Source organism: Pinus tabuliformis, chromosome 2_1, assembly GCF_031772625.1.
Source record: "Pinus tabuliformis cultivar Carrire ecotype Pingquan chromosome 2_1, CPIR1, whole genome shotgun sequence".
NCBI lineage: Eukaryota > Viridiplantae > Streptophyta > Pinopsida > Pinales > Pinaceae > Pinus > Pinus tabuliformis.
This window is the reverse complement of record NC_142299.1, coordinates 338,213,171-338,223,010: the sequence shown is the minus strand read 5'-3', so window position 1 is coordinate 338,223,010 and position 9,840 is coordinate 338,213,171. Positions and strand designations below refer to the sequence as shown.

Genomic DNA, 9,840 nt, shown 5'->3' with positions numbered 1-9,840 from the left:
TCACCAGATGCTGTCATTAGAATCAATAAGCTCATCTGGATCTGTTGACAACGCATCTTTCTCATCATCTGAAACCATTACCTCAAGATCAGAAAACTCAAACCAGGGACAACAATCCAAAATCTCGCAAACAAATACAACTGTGTCATGGGTAAGGAACCCTGCATCTGGATCCAGCATGTCCAAGACTTTCATGAATTGTAGAACTGAATTATTCCAAGTCTTTGTACATATGGATGACTCCTTCCAGACAGTTTTGTCAGAATGTTTTTGATTCACTACTTCCATCCGATATCTAACCCAGAAATTCTTATCAGGATCGGTTCCAACAGATTGATCACTTTCCAAATATATGCATAGAGTATCAAATGACTCATAGACACCTATGCATAGCTCACAACCATCGGCCTGAAAGAATTTGCAAAAGATTTTTCTTGTCTCCATGATCTCCTTAAAAGCTAAAAAGTTCTCGACCTTCCATGTGAAGGTACCTCGGTTTACAGTTCTTCCAGCTTCACTTTTAGAGACATTGGAATCTACTTCATGATCTGTGCACACTTGCATTATAGAGGTCTCCTTTAAAATGAGAACCTCTACAGAAAAGACCACCGTGTCTTGCACCAAGTACCCTGAATCTTGGTCAAAGAGACTAGTCAACGTGATAAATTCACGCCAACCCCAATCTTTAGCAACCTTTGAATAATGGTTTTGAGACTCCTTTGTAATCGATTTTTCTTCAGATCTTTGATTCACAACTGATAAACGGTGACTGAAAAAACAACTCCAATCAGCAGAATCGTTACGAGGATCTGTAACTTCAAGAAACATTGAAAGGTGACAAGGAGGTTGTGATTGCCCTCTAGGGTATACAATAAGACGGCAGTCGCGGTTGCCAACCTGAAATCGCCTACTCTTGACACATAGGCCCGTTATTTTCTTTTTCTTAAGGATGTCTTTTAACCTTGTGAAATTCTCAATTCTCCATTTAAATTTCCCTTGATGACCATCTGATTTTCTGACATTGCTTCTTCCAAAAACAGTTCCGAGATTTCTAGTAAAACTACTGGACTCCTTGATGAAATGAAATGAAGCACTGAAAACAACAGTTTCATCCACCAAATAAAAAAATCAGTCATTAGCATGTAATCGTTCCATCCAAGGCTCGTATTGTCACCACTCTTATTGTCCCCTGCGAATCGGCCATAGGAATCCCGATGCATATGGTTCATCCCAGCTCGCTGATTCAGAACAGACATGCGAAAGAGACACCAACAACTCCGTTTTGTAACAACGGACTTATCTGTATCTTTTCTCTCCAAGCACATCGAAAGATCATAAATGCCATTAACAGACGACTGGTACACACTCAACCGCAGATTGCATTCCCCAGCTAGAAACACAGGGCTCATGATCTTCTGCGTCTTGATCATATCCTTGAACAGGGACAAATTATGCACCTTCCACAAGAACTTTCCACTCAGGACCTCTGGCATGGGGCTAGCGATCGGCTGCAATTCATTCTCCCTAGAGAACGACACAAACTTGTGCAGGACAAGAATCTCCACCAAGACAACGATGCTATCATTCACCAGAGAGCCAGTCTTGGGATCCATGACTGTCGAGTTGGGTGTAAAGTCACACCAGCCATGAGACTTCTTCTTGGTGGAAAACCGATGCCAGGAATCGCGCTGTATCGACTTCACCTCGTCTCGCTGATTCACCACAATCAATCTGTAGCTGGCAAAACAATCCAATTTCGATGAAGCCGATCCCTGAGGATCCATAACCTGCAAATAGATTGAAAGGTAACCTAGAAGCGCCTGTGAGTCACCCCGGGTGTGCCATCTTGTTTACTGTCAGATCTGATCAGAAGTTTCAAGACATCAGCAATATCAAGTTAGAACCAAAATACTTCTAACCATCATATCCACACATCATTAGCAAAATGCAACCATTATCAATTAGAGCAAAACCGATCCTTTTCTTGAATCTGTCCCTACTGCCTTTCTTCAAACAATCATATACGCGACTGTGAAGTAACAAATTCGCATATATATGCAACTTCCCTTTATCAAGCTTGCGTAGGAGATTGAAGTTTTACACTTCCGGCTCCCTCTGTTATGTCTGTATAATGTGTTGTGCCGCCACTTTCTGACTGAACTTCCTTTTTCTTCCATATCTTCAAGTGTGATGATGTTTTCTTCTTTTGGTGTGATGTCCGTGCTTTGTTCCTCCATTCCTTTGCTATATGTCCAAGCTTGTTACATGCATAACATCTTACATGTTTCATATTCCTTTTGTAGCAATCAGAAGCTTTGTGACCAAACATATTGCAAGCAAAGCAATATCCATTAAAGTACCTTGACTGAGATGATCTATTTGTTTGATGATCTTGAACCCTTCTTCTTCTACATCTGGCTGCAACATGTCCAAGGTTATGACATACATAACATTCAACATTATTCATAGGAGGAGTAAAAGATTTTCTTTGAAGAATTTCTTTCCTTGGTTGATGATGAGATTGACCTTTCATCTCTCTTATCTCCTTGTTGATCATTTTAGATTTCTCTTTAGAGTTCCTTGCCTCACCTTGTGAACTATATTCATCTTCAACAGATTCATGAAAGCCAAGACCAGTTTTGATAGTAGGAGATCTTTGACTATTAAGAATATCATCCAGGATTTTAGTACTATCTTGAAAATGTAAGAGCTTATCCTTTTCTTCTAATTTACTTTTCAAGATATTTACCTCAACCTGAAGTTGTTCTTCTTTCTCTAGATATTGCTTCTTCATGTCTTCTTCAACTTTCCTTTCTTCTTCCAACTAATGCTTTAGCTTGAGAATCTCCTTTTCTTGTTCTTCATTCAGATCCTGTTGCATTTGACGAATTCTGAAGGCACATTCTAGCTGAGATTTTAAGCTGATAACTTCGTTTCCCTGTTTTTCAATATCTTGGACTAGATCTTTATTCTGCTTCTTTGATTCTTCAAGATCTTTCTTTAGAGAGCGGATCGTCGTTCAAGACTTTCATAGTAACTGGATCTATCTCTGAGTTTCTTGATGGTTGTGTTCCTTTCATTGACTTCATTTCTTAGAGATGTTGCTTCAACCTGCAACTTTTGATATTTCTCCTTGAATAACTCTCGTTGAGCCTTTTGTCTAGTAACAGCTTCTTTGAGGGCACCACTCTTTATGTTCAGAAGTCTTTCTTGTTCACTAATTTTGTTTGTCAGCCTGTTAAATTCTGCTTCTATTTGATATCCTTCTTCCTCACCCATAAGAGCACATTCAGTTGTTTCGTTATCACTTCCATCTTTTCCAAATGGATAGATAATTGGAACATCAGAGGATAGCAAATTCATACTTGATATTTCATCTTCATTCTGAAATGATTCCGAATCTGAATCTGAATCTGAAGAGCTTCTTATACCTAATCCCCAATCGATTCTCCCACTGTCATAGTTCTTTTGAGATGTCTTCTTCTTCTTATGAGCTTTCTTCTTAAGCTTCTTTCCCATTGTTCCACGGATCTCCTTCAAGCGATCAAGCTTCTACCAAAGGACCTGATCTGATACCAATTGTTGGAAATAATACTGAGAGGGGGGGTGAATCAGTATTATTACATTAATAAAAAAATTTTGATTCCATATTCAGATTCATATATGCTACTTCCACAACTTTTTATGATTCAGTTAGTTGATCCTTAATGAGTGCACTAGAACATTATCAACCATATTAATAGTAAACTGGTGCAGTAAAATAGAATAGATCATCACACATAAGTCACACACATGAACACCATGATATAAGGTGGAAACCCAATGTGGGAGAAAACCACCTGCTGCAAGTCATCTCAATCTTCTTCTTAATAAGAAAATCCTTTTACAATATTATTACTGGTGCAGTCTTATACCAGTACGGGAGCTACAACCCCCTTTTCTCTTGTACTAGCTTAGATACTAGTACGTAGGAGCCAGCCTACAATCTTCTCTCCTCCAGGTACCACGTTTCATTAATTTTCATACTGGATACACTGAACATCAAAAACCCATCAACTACACTTGCATCATCAATCTCTGATTTATCCAATATTGAATCAATGCTTTCAACAAAGCCAACCCGCATACAGATCTGCAAATATTTCCTTATAACTTTGCAGTATACCCAGATCATAACATGTGTACAATAAAACATGCATCAATAATTCAGATCTATAAATTCATTCTTTCAAATATTTAGTTAACCTAGATTATTAGATTTATAGATCAAGAGTGTGCCACATATCACAGATCAAAATCATATAGAGATACCACTATTCCAGCCTTAAGATTTGACCCATCAATAGAACTTATCCTTCTCCTTACGCACAGGTTCCTTCTTCATTCAGATCCAGATCTGCACCATAACCAAATCACAATATTCCAGATCTAGCACTTTATCAGATATTCAATAATTCAGATGATGCTTTGCCAAATGATCTCCTTCCTCTTTTATAGTCTTAGGCCTTTCACAATACCACGGTCCAAAACCATAATAACACAATACCACAGACCCAATACTTGGGATCAACACTTTTGAATGCAATACCACGGGCCAAAACCATAGGATCAAAAACTGTCGGATTAATACCATGAAGCAATCATGAAAGTGTGTGAACTTTTCTCTTGCATGAAAGTGCGTAAACTTTTCTCTACATGAAATAAACTTTTCTCTGCATAAAAGTGTGTGAACATTTCTCCACATGAAATAAACTCTTCTCTGCATAAAAGTGCGTGAACTTTTCTCTACATGAAATAAACGTTTCTCCGCATAAAAGTGCGTGAACGTTTCTCTACATGGAATAAACTTTTCTCTGCATAAAAGTGCGTGAACTTTTCTCTACATGGAATAAACTTTTCTCTGCATAAAAGTGCGTGAAATTTTCTCTACATGGAATAAAATTTTCTCTGCATAAAAGTGCGTGAACTTTTCTCTACATGAAGGAAACTTTGTTGCACTATAATTTATCAAATAAATTTATCATTTGTGTGATTTGCCATCAAGGACAACACTTGTCTCATAATGCCAACAATCTCCCCCTTTGGACTTGTCATACTGAGAATTGTCATCTGATATCTCTTCCGTAGATTCATCTAGACATATATAAGTGAGTTGATCGTCTATGAGTTGTTTGCCATCAAGTACAACACATGCATCATAATGCCAACACCCCTTAACAAATATATTTTCAAAAGACCACCAGCTAGAGTAACTATTGTTTAGATGATGTACACACACAAGCTCATTTGAGAGAGTGACGAAATTTAGGTCTTCCTATTTTACTGATTAGCAAGTGAGAAGTAACCAACAATTAGGTGAAGACACACAGAGAATAAAGGTGGAAATGGTGGGAAACTTGGAAAATACTTTAATACTATCACCAAAAAAGTAATGTAAACTCTATATTCCATGTGAGTAAAAGTAAGTGGAGTTAGAAATATGTTAGAATTGATTTATAATTCTCACATGCAAAATACTAACAAATTAAACTCCAGAAAAAGGCTAAATTTCAACCACAAGGGTAGGAAAGAGAAAAATGGTGTCTAACTACAAAGTGAGTGATTGCATAGTCCCTCTAGAGTGATATGCATGGAATAATTTGAAATAATGGTGGAATTAGTGATCTTATCCTCCAACAACTCTCCATTCAATGCCACATGTCATCTTATGTGGTACCCCTACTCAAAATATGCACGCTAAAAATAGAAAATGTGTCAAATAATAGGGAATGTCTAGTAGTGAATTAAAAATGGTCATATGTGCACCTAATAATGCATGAAAGAGAGTCCTTATAAGCCTTGAAATCATTTAAATAAAAAATCAGATTCCTAAATTACAAATCTAAATTAAAATTTCACCAAAAACAATTACATAACCCACTTCAACAAAACCCATCATAATTATTAAAATACCAAAAACAATTACACAAGACACTTCAGTATAATAGTCATACTCATTTTGAGGAAATCTAGATAATTAATTCATGGAAAGTTCTAAATTTTAAAACTAGTGTAGAAAGAAACTAACACATTACAGAGTCACCACAAAACTATTTACATGGTTGGAAATAATATAACTGCAAAAATGACAGAAACCATGAAGACTCATGGAAGAGCTTATCCATTACATTACAAAGCACATACCTTTATACAAAACCCACTACAGGGATTCACCTACTGCTATTTACTATCTATCTAAATCCGCCGACTATAGCCGACTCCTGCCAACTGAAATTAAACTTGGTGACGTCGGAATAGTGGGTGGTGCTGTTGGTTGCAGTCATGATTAATTTTCTAACACCTCCCCTTAATCACGATGACCTAAACTTTAACTTGCCTGCTGGTCTAAGTCTCAGCTAGGCTTACAACAAAACATTTCATTTTTGCCTTCTTGCTAAAGGGTCCATGCTTGTTCATTTGTTGGTGCAGTTTCATTTTCACATTTTTGGATTTCTTTATGAACTTCCTCTTCTCCTTGCTTACGTACTTAACATCAAAAACTTTTTCTAGATTGGGATGCCAGGAAACATCCTAAATAGTGAAAACAGGATAATCCAATCCATGCTCTCCCCACATTCCATGAGGAGCCACCAAAATGCACTCATCTTCAAACACGAGTGGCCTCTGAACAACATCCATGGTAGTATCCTCCATTGTTGCAACCATCTTAGAAAAACGCCAATCACATTACTAGCAATTGGGTTCGAGGACAAACAAGTTTTGCTCTCCTATGGGATGGACTCCAACTCTGGATATTTATGGTCATCAATAAAATTATTCTACTAATCTAATAATTCTTGTGACTCAAATATACTACTAGAATAAATAATATACCAGACCAAAAATACTTCCAAATGGGCTCTCTAAAAATGCATCATCAAAAATATCAATATCCAACATTATCCCACTCATTGTACTCCAATCAAACCAACAGTGCTCCCCACGGTGGCTGCCACAACGAGTGTCACACATGGTGCTCACTAACAAAGCTCTCTGAACTATGGCACATCAACAGATATCAACGCTTAATGGCTCTTCAACGGATCTCAATGTTACACGCACTCTAGTGGTGTGCCGACAACGCAACAGATCTCCACACTCTAGTGGTGTGTCGACAACCTAACGGATCTCCACCAACATGCTGGGTGACATGTTGCTGGTCTGCTACACAAGGTATGTAATCCTAATAGTAGTGTCCAACATCAAACAACCCTTCACCATCACTTTACGCTAACTGCTTCTCTAGACAGCTCCTCTACGACTCTATGCCTCTTTAAATGGCTCCACTTGACAGCAAATTCATGCTCTCACTCTTTCACCCAAGCACACAGCTACCACATGCTCGATATAGACAACACAACCCTGGTCCACTGCATGTTTTACTCCTTTCTTCAACTTCCCTTCAACATAAGCACTCAACTTCAAAGTGCACGACTTTCTCTTTTCAATTTGCAACTCCACACTCCTTTCGACCTCTAACCTTGGATTGGCCCTTTTTACTTGCCTGACCGCCCCACACCATAGCCACTAGTGAACTCTCTCACACTGATCTATGCACAAAATCGCCCTTCCACGTCGACTCCATGGGGGCTTTACACAAATTTTACTTACACAGTGTCTAGTTATTTAACCCACGCCAATCTACGATCTACACCACACCACGCAGCTATTACTCCACACATCTTCACACAACACTCATTTTTTAACACAGCTATAGACGCTGTAATAAACAACCTCACTAATCTTCACGATCTCGGCTTTTCGGAGTTGCAACGACATAAATATCAGACAACGCTGCAAACAAGCAACACACTCAGGCAGCAGTCTCCAGTTCTTCACTGCAGCTAACAATCAGCTCTTAGTGATGGCACTCTCCAACAACACCAAACAGTGGGCGAGCACTCAATCTCTTGATTTAATGCCAGATGCTCACCAAGCAATGGTGATTTAATGCACCAGTACCACGCGCTCAGCCACATCAAACAATCGGCTCTCCACGTTCTCCATGCACAACAGATATTGCAACAATTATGTGCCAAATACAACATCACACCACAAGGCTAGCTCAACTCCAATAGAAGGGCATCAAAACCTCTAGTTGTGTGTTTAATCCACTCATCCACTGCATGCTCTCACGTGGTTCACAATAGCGCAGCAAGGCAAGGCTTAATGCCTCCTCAAGACAATACTCCTCACACACTCAGCACCAAAAGCCTCTCCCAACAACACTACACAATCTTCTCCAACACACGACCAAGCCATATGAACTTCCAATTCAGGATTAGCATGGTGGTTTCAAATACAAGGACATACACTTAACTCTCACAAACGCAGCACAAGGCTTGAGCTTTGAAACTAAGCCGAAACCCTCGGCTCTGATACCATGACAGAAACCATGAAGACTCATGGAAGAGCTTATCCATTATATTACAAATTACATACCTTTATACAAAACTCACTACAGAGATTCACCTACTGCTATTTACTATCTCTCTAAATCCATTGACTATAGCCGACTCCTACTGACTAAAATTAAACTCGGTGACATGGGAATAGTGGGCGGCACTGTTGGCTGCAGTCGTGATTAAGTTTCTAACAAAAAATGCATAAATAAATTCAATATTTCTGGTGAGATGTTGATTCTCACTTTCGCTTTCGTTGCGACTTGTTTGCGTTTTTGGTTGCGACTAGTTTTGTGTTTTCATTTGATAACAGCCATTGGGCTTTCTATTTTCATTCTCACCATTTGTTTCTTTCACATCCTCTGCTTTTGGCTTTTCATTGACATCGCTCGTTGCATCCATTTCCTGCACACCTATACAATTTCCAATATCAATGAACGCACTCCTTCCTTCCTCTACTACGGTTGAATCTTCAAAAATTTTGGTTCCCTCTTTCACATTTCGAGCAACCAAATTCTTCTCATTCATGAGGCAATTAATCTCTCCTCAGAATGAGTTAATTGTCTTTGCCATTTCTTTGTTTTCCTTGAACAATTCAAAGTGTTTCTCTTCCTTCACTTCAAATTCCTTGATAACCTCTACAATAACTATTTCGAATTTCTGCACTGCGTTGGCATGTGTTTCCTGCAACTCTACAATTTTTTTATCAACTCCTCCACTGTGTACTCCTCAATTGCATCAGACTGTTTTTTTACATTTACATCCCCTCGCTGACGAAGGCTACTAATTTCCTTTTCCATCGCTGTCTTATTTTTTTGAAGTAAAGCCTCCAACCTCTCTGCATTGCTTACAGACATAGCTTTCAACACCTGCCTTTCATCTTCCATGCTAACCAGTTTATCATTATAGTCATCCAACTGGGCCTTCAAATGCTCCACTTCAGTCTTTAGCTCTTTTTTCATCTCGGTCAGTGACCCTTTCTCGCTAGCCACAAACTGAAGCTTCGTTTGTAGCTCTGAAAGCCTGCTCAGCAATATCTCCTTCTCCACATTCCAATCTTCCCATGCCATTTGGTAATTTCTACTGATCTCGGTAGTTTCTTTTTTGGCAACTTCCAGTGAAAAAAACACTTCCGTTTCCAATTTCTGATCTTCAATGGTTGTCTCTAATTTTGATGATATCACTTGAATTTGATTTTTCAAATTCAAAATAGTTGCGTCCAAATTCTTCTTATCAAGATTAAGTGTTCTACACTCCTCTTCTTTCACAGAAATTTCAGTATTGAACCTTTCCTTAGCTTTCTGCAATTGTTTGACTGCTTGAGAAATCGCAGTTTGGCATTACTCATCCTTCTATGCAAGTTCTTTTCTCAATTTTTTCTCAACCTCCTTCCATTCTT

General features: G+C 38.6%; 1 pseudogene; it reads right to left on the bottom strand.

Annotated features, from left to right (window-relative positions):
• LOC149200221 (uncharacterized) lies at positions 1–6,693 on the bottom strand (annotated as a pseudogene).
• Positions 6,694–9,840: the final 3,147 nt, after the last annotated feature.